Here is a 14,367-nt window from a genome sequence, read left to right as displayed (position 1 = left end):
TTTCACCCTGACTTTCAGGATCACCAAATTCTGAGCCTTTTGTGAATTTTGCTGGATAAATTTGGTTGCTTCTTTTTTTCTTAGCAGTACAGGCATATACCCGGCCTTTCACATTTTCAAGAATGTGTATTTGTCAAGGTAGTGGTTAGATGATGTTCTTGTAAACAGCTTATTATCTTGATCTAGACTTTTTTTTTTTAAAGTTATGATATGCGGCCTTCCATTTGTATTCCTGCTCAGGCCTTGCAAATTTTAAGGGTGAGTCTGCTTTCCCCAATTCTGGTTTAGGATTCCGTTTTATCCTATCTACTCAGGCAATCACTACTCATCCTTCACTTTCCAGCTTCCAGAAGTTTACTACTGTGCCCTCCACCACAGTTTTGCTCTTTTGGGTCTATACTGGCACTATCTGGTAGAATTTCCATGATGATGAAAATGTTCAAAATATGTGCTATGCAATATGGTGGTCACTGGGTACACAGTCACTGAGCACTTGAAATGTGGTTAGTGCAACCTAGAAACTGAATTTTAAATCTTATTTAATAAAAATTTGAATTTAAATAGCACATGTGGCTAGTGATTACCACATTGGACAGTACAGGCCTATACCATAAAACAAAACCAAATGAAGCTTTTGTTTTAGAGAGATTTGGGGGACTAATGAATGTAAAGGAAGGTGTCCTTTCTGCCATTGTTACCCTAGAAACACTTGAATGTCTTAAATTTTTTTCCAAAGAGATCTTAGAACTAAACTAGCAATTAATCAAAAACCCACTGGGTCGAGCTGAATCCCATTCATAGCAACCCTATAAGACAGAGTAGAATTGCCCCATGGGTTTTTTTTTTTTAAATAATTTTCATTGTGCTTTAAGTGAAAGTTTACAAATCAAGTCAGTCTCTCACACAAAAACCCACATACACCTTGCTACACACTCCCAGTTACTCTCCCACCAATGAGACAGCCCGCTCTCTCTCTCTACTCTCTCTTTTCGTGTCCATTTCACCAGCTTCTAACCCCCTCCACCCTCTCATCTCCCCTCCGGGCAGGAGATGCCAACCTAGTCCCAAGTGTCCACCTGCCCCATAGGGTTTTGAAGGCTGTAAATCTTTAGGGAGGCAGACTGCTACATCTTTCTCCCATGGAGCCACTGGTGGGTTCAAACTGCTGACCCTTATAAACCCTTATAGTGAGCTAAAAAAGACGTCCGGCTTGTGCAGTAGATGTGCCCTGTTGTGTGGTTCTATATGCAACAAATGAGGCAGCTTTTTAAAGGCAGTGCCTCCTGATACAGGTGAGGGCCCAGGCAGGTAGGAAGGAGAGGCCATCTCCATGGTCGCAGAACTTACTTGGGGCAAAACAGGAGCCCGGCAGGGTCTCCCAGACCCAGCTGTTCACCACCAAAGCCCCCCTTTCATCGTTATTCCTGAAGCCTTGGCAAACATGCCTGCTTTGCTGCAGTTCAGCCACCTGTCAGGTGTGCTTAAACTTCCAGACTTAAGGCACCAGGCGCACCTTTGTGACTCCCAAACACCTAAGGTGGCCTTCTGGGCCCTGAGGCCATCAAGCTACTGGAAAACAGATTGAGTTAGTAAAAATACGTGTGTGTGTTCTCACAGAACCTGAGAAAATCACACCTTCACTTTGTTAAAAAAAATCTGTTTGTGCCGCTCCAATAATCACTTCCTAACTGGTGGCACAGCAGACCATATGTCTGTGAAGTGGCTAACAGAGAAGGCACATACTTCTACTCCACCTTTCAAAATACCTTTCTAGTGGATCAGCTCTAAAACACAAAGAAACATTCCAAACCATGATCCAAACGCAAATTGCTCACAGAGGGGTAAGAAATGGGAATGTGAAAGCACATCCAGGAGGGTTTCACGGGCACCAATGTGTTTAGGGGTGAAAGCAGCAAACAGGATTTTTAAATTCAGAGGTCCAGGATCTGGGGCTACTAGCACCCAGGGAATGCTAACCCCCAGGCCTTAACTGAACAGGGAAATGTTCAACCTGCGGCAAGCAGGGACTTACTTTGGGTTTGATTGATTGGGGGAAAACACCCAGCCTCTGTGGAGACTATGCCCTTCCAACTTTAGCAAGAGCCTTGTGTTTTAGTTACTAGCTCTGTCTCATACACCCAAACCAAAGAAACCAAACCTGTTGCTGTCGAGTCCATTCTAACTTACAGCCACCCTATAGGACAAAGTAGAACTGCCCCATAGTTTCCAAGGAGCAGCTGGTGGATTCCAGCTGCTGACCTTTTGGTTAGCAGTCAAGCTCTTAACCACTGCATCACCAGGGCTCCTTATATATCCAGGGATGGATTAACCAGTAAGCAAGGTATGCATGAGCTTAATTGTGTTTACTTACTAATCTGTACTGTACCATTTCACATGGGTTTCACCCCATCCTCAATACAGTGAAAAACAGGTGAAATGGTGTACTACACCTTAGTAAGTAAGCATAAATAAACCCATGCGTAAATATGCCCATGGGTAATCCGTCCCTGCATACGCCATTTGTAATATTCATCATGCTCAAGTAATAAAAGGAATCAGCCTTTTCTCACTGAGGAAAGCGAGCAGATCTGCAAGTGTGTGCTGGGCCTTCCCTCTCTCCCTCCACTTGTGGACCTCAGGATGGTTTTGAGAGTGTGGCTGAAGAATTAGACCCTTGAGGTGATCACTGTACCACAGGGACTCACGTACACAGTAAGAAATGACAAAGGAAGAGGTTTTCTTCTCTCTGCGTCCTTTCCCCAGAGTGAATTAGACCTATGTTAGAACGAAGAACATTTTTTCCTACAACTCTGTTTCTGGAACAAGCCTGGTCTCTCAACAATTAGCTTTAGCTAGTAGATCTCAAATGTTATATGTCCTGGGTGTCACATCTGCTACTCCAAAGGGTTATGTGAGAAGAAATCAAATTAAGACATGCAAAAATACTTCTTAAAAGTTATTGGTTTTTTGTGCCCACTTTGGTTTTATATTAAAAAAAAAAAAAGCTGTACTTGTTATATAAATAAATCTAAGTTTTCAGATTACCGTGTCACACTCAAGGTGATTAGCCTAACCTCCTCTTTTTTTCTTTATCTTAAATTTTGACTGTGGCCTGAATTCAAGGATTATTCTGAAGATTAGAGAAGCAGAGTTACCTCTTGGGTTTTTCATTAGCCATCAAGAGGGAACTTATAAAAGGCCACAGCCTGCATTTGCCAAAGCAGGTATCATGATCTTTTTAATCAGTCTCACCAATTACAATGAGATGTAGATACTAGCTTCTTTCTCTGGTCCTGGTGAACACCTCCAACCCCTCAATCCCAGGTGCAACACAGGGCAACCCAGGAGTTGGCCACTGTCACCACATGACGTAAGTGATGCTGGTGATCATTCAAGAGAAAAAGACTATTCAATAGAAGAATGCTTACCATTGTGGTAGCAGCAGCAGCAACATCTAACTCGACCAAGAAAGAAGCCCAGGCAATGTGAAGGATACCTGTTACCTGTTGCTGTCAAGTCGATTCCGACTCATAGAGACCCTATAGGACAGAGGATAAAAAGGGGATAGACACAATTTATTCCAGAACCTGGAAGTGACATTCCAAAACCCATTGCTGTAGAGTTGATTCTGACTCAGAGCGACCCTATAGGACAGAGTAGAACTGCCCCATAGAGTTTCCAAGGAGCGCCTGGTGGGTTCAAACTGCCGACCTTTTTGGTTAGCAGCAATAGCACTTCAGCACTACCGCCACCAGGGTTTCAGGAAGCCACCAGGGTTTCAGGAAGTTACATTAGAATGCAAATATTAGGCCTGGGTCCCAAGCCAGGGCCCCATCTCAAATGTTTCTTTCCTGATCTCTTCCAGCTGGAAGTAATCTCCCTTCTGAACTCCCTTGGTGCATTATCTGTGCCTCTCCTGGGGCACTTATCACTGTCTGCCTCAGATGAGTTATTTCTGAACTTGCCTTATCTGCCCTATGAGACTGTTAGCTCCTCAAGGGGCGAGCTTGTCGTAAACACCTTGTTATCTTCCTCAGTGCTTAGCCATGGGCCTTGCCCAAGGGCCTTGTGTGTTGAGAGGATGAGCTCCCTGGGGCTATCATTTAGCTGAATCCAGTCCTGTGTGGAGTCAGACACCATCCCTGGATTACGAGGCTGAACAGTTTCTCTGACACCAGCCGGCCAGGGAGAGGGTGCAGGCAGCTCTCATCAGACACCGTCTTAGAGAATTTAAAGCCCCTGAGAGGAAGCTGCCCTTCAGAAGGTCGTGCCGATGTGTTGATTTCCTTTCACCATCTCCCGCCAAGCTCTTTTCTCCTTTGTGTTCAATTTCTTTCCGTCAATGATCATCTCTCTGCTATGTCTTCTATCATCTCTTTTCTGCTGGGTCATTTTTCTCAGCCTATGATCATTCTTACATCTCTCCCTGTTTAATACTAAATTTTTTTTTAACCTTTTTCAGGGGCCCTTGGTAGCACGGTGGTTAAGAGCTATGGTGAGCAACAGTTGCTAATCAAAAGATTGGCAGTTAAGCCCACCAGCTGTTCCTTGGAAACCCTATGGGGCAGTTCTACTCTGTTCTGTGGGGTCAGTACGAATCAAAATTGAGTCAAAGGCAATAATAGCTTTTTTTTTTTTAAAACTCTTTCTGCCTAGTATCTCACTCCTTCCATTCTTGGCCAAGCTTCACCGAAGAGATTCCTAAACCTGCTCTCCCACTTATTCCTCAGCCTACAAACATTTAGCTCCACTGCCATCACTCCCTGGAAGTGACTTTGGGGATGGTATGAGGTAACCCTGATCTGTTAGTTGCCGTATCCAGTGTGTGCTTGTTAAAAATAAAACTTTCACAATATTAAATTTGTGTTTGAGCTCATAAGCTTTATTTTTCAATCCTTGGATCGGGGAATGTCTGGTGTGAAAGTCAGACAAGTTCCAAAGCTCAATGCAGAGCTCAAGGGTTTTGTACTCATGGGCATACAGGTACAAGGATGGTATACTGAGAAAATTTTGGACTGGCTGATGGGCTTTTTTGGGGGGGGATAAACAGGAAATTTTGAACTAGGTTAAACTGAGTAGGCAAGTTCTGATTGGTTAACTTATGTTTCCATTTCCCAGTGAGTCAATTGATTGACTTGGGTTACGGCTCCTGGGAAGATCAGACATCTACAAGAATAAAAATTTAGCTCCCCAAGAGTATGGCCTCTGGACACCCTTTTAGCTCAGTAATGAAGTCACTCCTGAGGTTCACCTTTCAGTCAAAGATTAGACAGGCCCATAAAACAAAACAAGACTAAAGGGGCTCACCAGCCCAGGGGCAGGGACCGGAAGGCAGGAGGGGACAGGAAAGCTGGTAATAGAGAACCCAAGTTAGAGAAGGGAGAGTGTTGACATGTCGTGGTGTTGTTAACCGATGTCATAAAACGATATGTGTACTAACTGTTTAAGGAGAAGCTGGTTTGTTCTGTAAACCTTCATCTCAAGTGCAATTAAAAAAAAATATTAGAACACCTTGGAAAATGAGTTACATCAAAAAAAAAAAAAAAAGAATGAAAATTTAGCTAGTTCCCAGTTTGCTGACATGGGGGTCAGCACAAGTAACTCTATTTTGAGCCTAGGACAGTTAGGTTAAGGAGCCCTGGTGGTACAGTGGTTAAGTGCCTGGCTGCTAATTGAAAGGTCGATCGTTCAAATCCACCAGCAGCTCTGTGGGAGAAAAGTCCTAGTGACTGGCTCCTGTAAAGGTTATAGCCTAGGAAACACTGTGGGGGCAATTCTATGCACATGGGGTCACTATGAGTTGGAATCAACTCCACAGCACCCAGCAACAATAACTACATAGGTTATCAAGTCTTTATCTGACTTGCCCCCACCCTGTAGTATTTAAGGAAACCCTGGTGGCGTGGTGGTTAAGTGCTATGGCTGCTAACCAAAGAGTCGGCAGTTCGAATCCGTCAGGTACTCCTTGGAAACTCTATGGGGCAGTTCTACTCTGTCCTATTGGGTCGCTATGAGTCGGAATTGACTTGGCGGCACTGGGTTTGTTTTTTTTTTGGTGCAATATTTAACCCTGTTGGTGACTCTTGTCTTGAAGCTCCGGCTCCATTGGGGTCCTAATCAAGCTGTCTTTGTTCTCCTTCTCTACATGGCAGCTTCTTTTCTGTCTGCTTTGATGACTCCTCTTCCTCTCCTCTTTCTTTAACTATTAATGCTCTTTGCCCTCCTCACTGCACACACACAGACACTCTCTTTCATTCCACATGATTTCAGCTACCACTCAGAAGCTGATACTCCTCAAATCTCCATTGAAAGCTCTAACCTTCTCCCCTAGGTTATTTCATATACATATTTCCAGCTGTCATCTGTTTATTGCCACAAACACCTCAAACACAACACGTCAAAAATAAAAGTAATGATTTATCACCCAGTTCATATCTTCTGCCAGAGTTATCAGCACCGCCGTTCACCTGGTTGCCCCAGGGAGTTGCCTCGTTCTTCTCCCTCACCTCATCCAATTGCCAAGTCCTGTGATTTCCCCTTGAACTTGATCTTATCCATAAAAAAAAAAAAAAAAAGTGACCCCTTAAAATGTCACTTTGGTGGAACGTGCTTCTCTTCTGGGATTTCGTCTCTGCTGGAAGCATTTTGGATTACTTCTTTGGGAACTGATTGCAGATATAGCTTACCAGTCACACAGGAAAACCATTTCCATGACTTTATGTCACTATCTACAAATACAAATAACATTGCAGTGATTCTTTTAGAGACAGACTTACAACTGAAAGTCCTCTGCCCACCATATCTTCAATTTCATTGTTGTTGTTAGTTGGAGCCCTGGTGGCACAGTGGTTAAGTGCTATAGCTGTTGACCAAAAAGGTCAGCAGTTTGAATCTACCAGTAGCTCCTTGGAAACCCTATGGGGCAGTTCTATTCTGTCCTGTAGGGTCGCTATGAGTCGAAATTGACTCAATGGCAACGACTTTGGTTTTGGTTTTCTTGTTAGTTGCTATCAGCTGATCCAGACTCATGGTGACCCCACTGTGTGTAGAGCAGAATTGCTCCATAGGGTTTTCAAGGCTGTGACCTTTTGGAAGTAGATCACCAGGTCTGTGTTCTGAGGTGCCTCTGGGTGAGCTCCAGCCACCAACCTTCCTGCTAGTAGCTGAGCGTTACCCGGGAACTCCTCAATTTCATTAACTGTACAAAAATGACATACTTTGTAATTTTTGAGACCTAAATAGCTGTCATGTCGTGAGGAAGCAGAGAAGACGATGACTGAACCTCTGACCCCTCTGGGCTGTGTGGTAAGTCTGCTCTGTGACCTTGGGTAAGTCTGGGTATCAGTCTCCTAAAAAAAGCCCATTGCCATCGAGTTGATTCCAACTCATAGCAACCCTACAGGACAGAGTAGAACTGGTCCATAGCAAGGAGCAGCTGGTGGATTTAAACTACCAACCTTTTTGGTTAGCAGCTGAAGTACGCTGTAGCTCTTAACCACCGTGCCACCAGGGCTCCATCAGCCTTCTACAACTGTTGTAACAAAATTCGGCACACTGGTGGCTTATAAGAGCAGAAATGTATTCTCTTATGGTTCTGAAGGCTAGAAGTCCAAATCCATGTGCTGCCTGGGCCATACTCTAGGGAAAGATCCTTTCTTGTCTCTTTAAGCTCCTGGTAGCCCTAGGTGTTCCTTGGCTTGTAGATATAACTTCATATGGCTGTTCTTCCTCTGTCTGTCTCCATGTCTTTTCTCCTCTTTTGTAAGGACACTGCTCCGATAGATTAGGACCCACCTACTCCAGCATGACCTCATGTTAACTGGTAATATCTTCAAAGACACTATTTCCAAACACAAGATCACATTCACAGGTGCTGGGGGTTAGGATTTCAACATATATTTTTGGGGGGCACAATTCAATCCTTAACATTCCGCTGGGCTGGTCTTCAGCTTCCTTATCACCAACAGAAGGGGCGAGACTAGATTACGCTGGGTCTCCACTGCTTAAACATTCTGTAGTAACCTATAAAAGCATCACTCTGGAATGATGTACTGCTTTTGTAACAGGCAACACAAGGACGTTTGGTGTTCAAGGCCATGAATACATGGTTTGCCCTGATGTTTCTCAATATTTGATGACACATTTTATTATCCTGGTTGGCAGGCAAAACATTTCTCTTCAGGTCTGAAAGCAGCAGCAGCATCATTGCAGCTGGAAATATCCTTAGTGAAATATTGTTTGGTCTTTTCCAGTCTGTTTAGTCGTGAGATGGAAGCTCCTAACCACTCAGTGAAGGAAGGAAGATGTCTGGGGCTTTTTAATCCGAATGAAGACATTTTCTTCTCCGGTTAATTCTTTATACACACACTCCTCAAGATCAAAGCCAAAATAAACCATGTAGGGAATGAGAAAGAGACAGCAAAGGCAGCAATGCCAATCTTGTTGTGAGTGCAATAGCAGGCTGATTCAGTCACAATATTGCTTTGGCTAGCTTGGAACCAGTCTGTAACCATCAGAATTCCTAGAGTCAGTGCTTCAAAACCAAGTCAGAAAGCAGTTGCTTTCAGCTCCTATTCACTGAGCATTGGTATAGTAGCTTTCCCTTGTGGAATTTTACTTTACACTCAGTACTACAGCAGTAATCATATTGTACCAGGATTGTTCCTGGTAACAGGGAGTGGAAGGGGAAGAGACGTAGGCATTGGGGAGGGGGGCAGTGTCTGAATAAGACCACAGTTCTCTTCTGGTGATCTTACCTTGAGTGGATTGCTTTGCCCTTCTCTTCACTCCTTAAAAGAGACAGTGTAATGTCAGGGAAAAAGCACTGGCTTTGGAGTGAGACCTGGTTTTATACCCAGCTCCATTTATTTGTGCAAGCAACTTAATTTTCCAGATTCTTCTTTTTCTTATCCATGAAACTGCAGTATTGGTATTCACCCGGGCCATCATGAGGGTTAAGTGAGGCCCTGTGTGCTCAATACATGCCTGGTGCTCAATACATGGTAGCTACTGTTATATTCATTTGTTTGAGCATCTGTTGATTTGAGTCGGATTAAGAGTTGAATTGGGAATACTATGTTGCTATTCTTGAGTGCATCTTGATAGTCTTTATAATCAACATGTATTTTTTACATGTCTCTCAGCATTGTTACAAGCATGCTCTCATCAATCGTCTCCACTGCACTGTGAGATTAATATTATTCCTCCTGTTTTAGATGAGGAACAATCTGAAGAAAAAGAAGCTCACATGAGTTACATGTCCAAGGTCATAGGAGGACAAGGGAGGACTCTAACCTAGGTATTCTACTCCTGGTCTGCACTTCCATGAGCTGGAAGCAGGGTTGGTTTACAATCTCAGTGGCTCATGACTTTCTTGCATAAACCTTGCATCCAGCTGCGCTGGTGATGGGTGCTGGAGCCTTTCTGTACTCATCATAGAGGGCAAGTAGGTTTCAGTTTATCTGAGCATAATAGTTCATAATCCATATGGAGATGCTGTGCACACATTTCAAGCTAGACCAAATAATTCACTTTACTGAGGGGTCCTCTTTTCACCACATTGTTGTTGTTAGCTGTGGTCAAGTCGGTCCCTAACTCATAGTGACCCCACGCACAGTGGAACGAAATCTTGCCCAGTCATTTGCCATCCCCATGATTGGTTGCAGATTGAACCATTGTGATCCATAGGATTTTCACTGGCTGATTTTTAGAAGTAGATCACCAGGCCTTTCTTCCTACTTTGTCTTAGTCTGGTAGCTCGGCTGAAACCTCTTCAACATCATAGCAATGTGCAAGCCTCCACTGACAAATGAGTTGGGGCTGTGCATGAAGGGCATGGGCCAGGAGTCAAACCCAGGTCTCCTACATGGAAGGTGAGAATTCTACCAGTAAATCACTGATGCTCCTTTACCATGTAAGATCATTTATACATACCTAAAACCTAGTGCTGTCGAGTCGATTCCAACTCATAGCGACCCTATAGGACAGAGTAGAACTGCCCCATAGAGTTTCCAAGGAGCGCCTGGTGGATTTGAACTGCCGACCCCTTGGTTAGCAGCTGTAGCACTTAACCACTATGCCAGCAGGGTTTTTTTAATTTATACATAGTCTACTTAAAAGAAACATGCATTAAAAACTGAGACTGATTGTTGCCTAATCAGACCAAATTATTTGATGCCCTGTTTGGGATACAAAATCTGCAAGGGACCAATATCTTCTCCTATTGTTGGAAACAGTAAACGGACTGAGGATGTACGTGGTTGGAATTCTATGAAGTGTGCTGCTTTGGTTTATTTGGAGTTGGCCAAGGAACAGGCATCAAGGAGGTCAAATGTTGGTTTTGTCTGGAATTCTCTTAAGCCTTACTTAAAACACTTAAGATCCTTATGGCTCCAGAATGGTCCTTAATGGAAGAGAAGTATCTCCTTTTTCTACAGAATTTTCTGTCTCCTGAGTTGCATACCAAAGTTGTCACATCAGTAGGTGTGTGGTTTTTGTGACGAGGAGAAACAATCAGGGGAATTTGCACCTTGATCTTCTCCACAAAGGTGGATCCCTTTCCAGAACAAACGGCAGGTAAACAGAAACTCTGAAATGCATGTGATCTTGCAAAGTCCAGTTTAGGACTCCTACTTGAATGGTGAGGTTGATGCAGAATTAGTAGGGCATGTAACCCCCTCAACAGGTGAGAAGGAGGTGCCCACAGACTCTGCCATATTGGCACCTGCAAAAGAGCTAGTAGTACCTAGCCCAAGGCAGGGGGCCAAGGATGTCCCCAAACATTGTTTTTGAGAGAGCTATAACTTGTAGGTGGTAAGGGAAGAGAAGGTGATTAGGGAAGGTGAAGTATAGTAGAGAGAACACTAGCTTTGGATTCAGACATACTTAGTTTTGAATCTTCTCTGAAACTAGCTGAATGACTTTAGACAAGTTATTCAACCACTTGTTTTTTCTATAGCGATACGTGTCCAGCAAAACATACAATATTTCATCAATTTCTACATGTACACTTCAATGACTTTGATGACATACTCAATGTGTCTTGATGCAAAATGAAGGCTATACAAAGGGATGCCAAGGAAATTAAATGAAACAATGTATTTAAAACAACTGGCTCATTGTAGTTGTGCCGTAACGTTGTTTTCTACTAGACTATGAGCTGCTCGACACCAAAGCCACGTCTTATTTATTTCTGTTTCCCCAACGCCTGGCACAGAGGAGGTTCTCAGTAGGTGGTCCTTGAATAGATGGATGGATGGACGGACGGACGGACGGACGGACGGATGGATAATTGAATGGCTGGAGATGGATGATAAGTGGGCAATAAAGCAGAGAGCTGTTCAGGGTGCCCTCAGTTTGATTGCGGCACAGTCAGAAAGGCACAAATGGTTGTCAGAGGGAGGCCATGTGGGGTGGGGTTAGGGAATAGCCCTGTTCACATTTCAGACCAGCTCTGGACCTGTTAGGCCCTAACAATATTATACCCTCTTGAAGGAAATGAAGAACATAACTAAAATAAAAAGAATGCTCCTCACATGTTTTTTAGGTATTTCTTCATTGGGGTAATTGAGTCAGTTTCTCCCACCCCACAAAGCGGGGAGGGAGAGGAAGAGAGCACGGACGGTCTCCCATCTGCTTCAGGGCTTCGGGGCATGCTTGCCTGGCTCAGCCCTTCAGGATGCAGAGGGGATAGTGTCTGCTAGGCCTGGCTTAGAAACCTGGTACTCTCACTCACCAGGTGGAGATCTTATGCAGGTTAATCAACCTGTCTCAGCCTCAGTTTCTTTATCTGGAAAATGAACCAACTTCACGGAGGCTTTTTTTTTTTTTTTTTTTTCAGTCTGACACGGGATAGCATAGTTAAAAAAAAAAAAAGCCAAGTGTAGTGTATAAAATACCATCCATGTCTGAAGGCTATTTCCAGGAGCTTTGAGGGTGGGAAGCAGCATAAGGCTTGTGGGAGTCCTGTGAAGAGATGGGGAAGACCAGCAAGAAGACATGAGGTGGCCATGGAGACAAATGGCCTTTTGGTAAGTTTGGTCCAGAGCTGGCTCTGGCTTCTCAGACACTGTGGTGCTGTCATTCTGCCAATGTAGTGGGCTGCAACTCTGCCAAACCCATTTTTCATGGCCAATCAAGACACATCTTTCATCTAAGTCTTCAGCACTTTTAAGGCCTGGTTGAGGAACTCGCAAACAACAGGCAGGATGGAGTAGAAGAGATTAGGACAGATAGGACCTTTGGCTTCATAGATTCTAGCTCTTCCAATTTACAGATGAGCACATTGATGCCCTATGAGGAGCAGAGTCTTGCCTGTAGCCCATTTAGAGTGTCCTCTCCTAGCCCCTGGCAACCACTAATATGCTTTCTGTCTCTGTGGAATGGAGTCAGTCATACAATATGTGACCTTTTGTGTCTGTCTTCTTTCACTGAGTATATATTTTCAAGGTTCATCCATTAGTACTTCATTCCTTTTTATTGCTGAATAATATTCTGTCTTATGGATGTGGAGCCCTGGTGACACAGTGGTTAAGAGCTACGGCTGCCAACCAAAAAGTCAGCAGTTTGAATCCACCAGCTGCTCCTTGGAAACCCTATGGGGCAGTTCTACTCTGTCCTATAGGGTCGCTGTGAGTCTGAATCCACTTGATGGCAATGGGTTGGTTTGGTTTCTATGGATATATCACATTTTATTTATACATTTATCAGCTGATGGGCATTTGGGCTGTTTCTACTTTTTTGACTATATGAATAATGGTGCTGTGAACATTCATGTATAAGTTTTTGTGTGGACATGTAGTTACATTTCTCTTGGGCATACAACTAGGAGTGGAATTGCTGGGTCACATGGAACTGCCAAACTGTTTTTCAAAGTAGCTGCACCTTTTGATATTGCCAACGTTATGAGTGTTTCGATTTTTCCACATCCTAGCCTAGTCTTTTTGATTATAGCCATCCTAGTGATTTTTGTTTAGTGATTATAGCCATCGTAGGGTTGCTATAAGTTGAAATTGACTTGATGGCAACAAGTAGAGTATGAGTAGTGGGTGTGAGGTGCACTGGTGGCGCAGTGGTTAAAAGCCGTGGCTGCTAACCAAAAGGTCGGCAGTTTGAATCCACCAGCCTCTCCTTGGAAACCCTATGGGGCAGTTCTACTCCGTTCTATAGGGTCACTATGAGTCAGAATTGACTAGACTGCCAAGGGTTTGGCTTTTGGTTTCGTGGGTGTGAAGTGGTATCTTGTTGAAGTTTTGATTGGTGTTTCCCTGAAGACTAATGATGTTCAGCGCCTTTTCACGTGCTTATTGGCCATTCGTATGCCTTCTTTAGAGAAATGTCTATCCAAATCCTTTGCCCATTTTGAAATTGGACTAACTTCTTCTTGTTGAATTGTAAGAGGTCTTTATATATTCCGGATACTAGACTATTGTCAAATGCAAGTATTTTCTCAGTCTGTGAGCTGTCTTTTCACTTTCTTGATAGCACTCTGAAGCACAATGAGTGGGAACTGACTCGATGGCACCTAACAACAACTTCAATGAAGGTGTGATCATTTCTTTAGACTAAACCTTCAGAAATGTTTTTAAAAGAGCAAAACCCTGTTTCTAGCATCTTAATAAAACAACTGTACAATTGTGTCCTGAGAATTTTCTGGAACAAATTGAGGGAAAGTTAGATAGACAAATAAATAAACTCAACCACTGCTTTCATTGTGGGAAACACTGCCTGGTCCTTTGCCATCCTCATAATCATTGTTATGCTTGAGCCCATTGTTGCAGCCGCTGTGTCAATCTATCTCCTTGAGGGTCTTCCTCTTTTTCGCTGACCCTCCACATTACCAAGCAGGATGTCCCTCTCCAGGGACTGATCCCTTCTGATAACATGTCCAAAGCATGTTACAGATAACACCCCTGAATATACTTGTGCATACAGCATTTTCATTCCTTTAAATTGTTTCCTTAGGAGGGGTTCCCAGCAAGGGAATTTCTGGGTCAAATCATTAGAACATTTTGAGAATATACATAGTGTTTTGTTGCTTCTGGAAAGGATTGTAGAAATTAGCACTCCCTTCAGCAGTGTATGAGGGTACAAATATCCTGGCAGGCTCACCTGTACCCTCAGAATTACTTTCAAATGTTTCAGCACAAATTTCAGGTGAATGGGGGTTGAGTTCAGGCATGGTAAATTACCTTCCATTTTATTCCTGTTTAAAATTGTTTTTCTTGAAATTGAGAGATGATTCTTTTTTCTTCAAATTGTCTGCATATTTCATCTTCATCCCATTCTCTTGCCCAGAAAACAAGGTTTCAAAAATTATCTTTGAGCAAACAGAATCTATGAGGCCACTAGAAGGACTGATGTTCATGT

The 14,367-nt window shown here is 43.4% G+C and overlaps 1 long non-coding RNA gene across 16 annotated transcripts in view; it reads left to right on the top strand.

Annotated features, from left to right (window-relative positions):
• The window catches only part of LOC126086473 (uncharacterized), a 136,006-nt gene that overhangs the window by 81,249 nt on the left and 40,390 nt on the right, over positions 1-14,367 (top strand). For 2 of the 16 annotated variants that reach the window (XR_007519529.1, XR_007519526.1), the window contains exon 3: positions 9,216-9,298. The exons of the other annotated variants lie outside the window; for them this stretch is intronic. This is a non-coding gene — a long non-coding RNA (uncharacterized LOC126086473). The remainder of the gene's footprint in view (positions 1-9,215; positions 9,299-14,367) is intronic. 16 annotated transcript variants of the gene reach the window in all.

The sequence above is a fragment of the Elephas maximus genome, chromosome 12, assembly GCF_024166365.1.
Source record: "Elephas maximus indicus isolate mEleMax1 chromosome 12, mEleMax1 primary haplotype, whole genome shotgun sequence".
Lineage (NCBI taxonomy): Eukaryota > Metazoa > Chordata > Mammalia > Proboscidea > Elephantidae > Elephas > Elephas maximus.
Note: the sequence above shows the minus strand (reverse complement) of the source record. Positions and strands in the feature narration are given on the sequence as shown.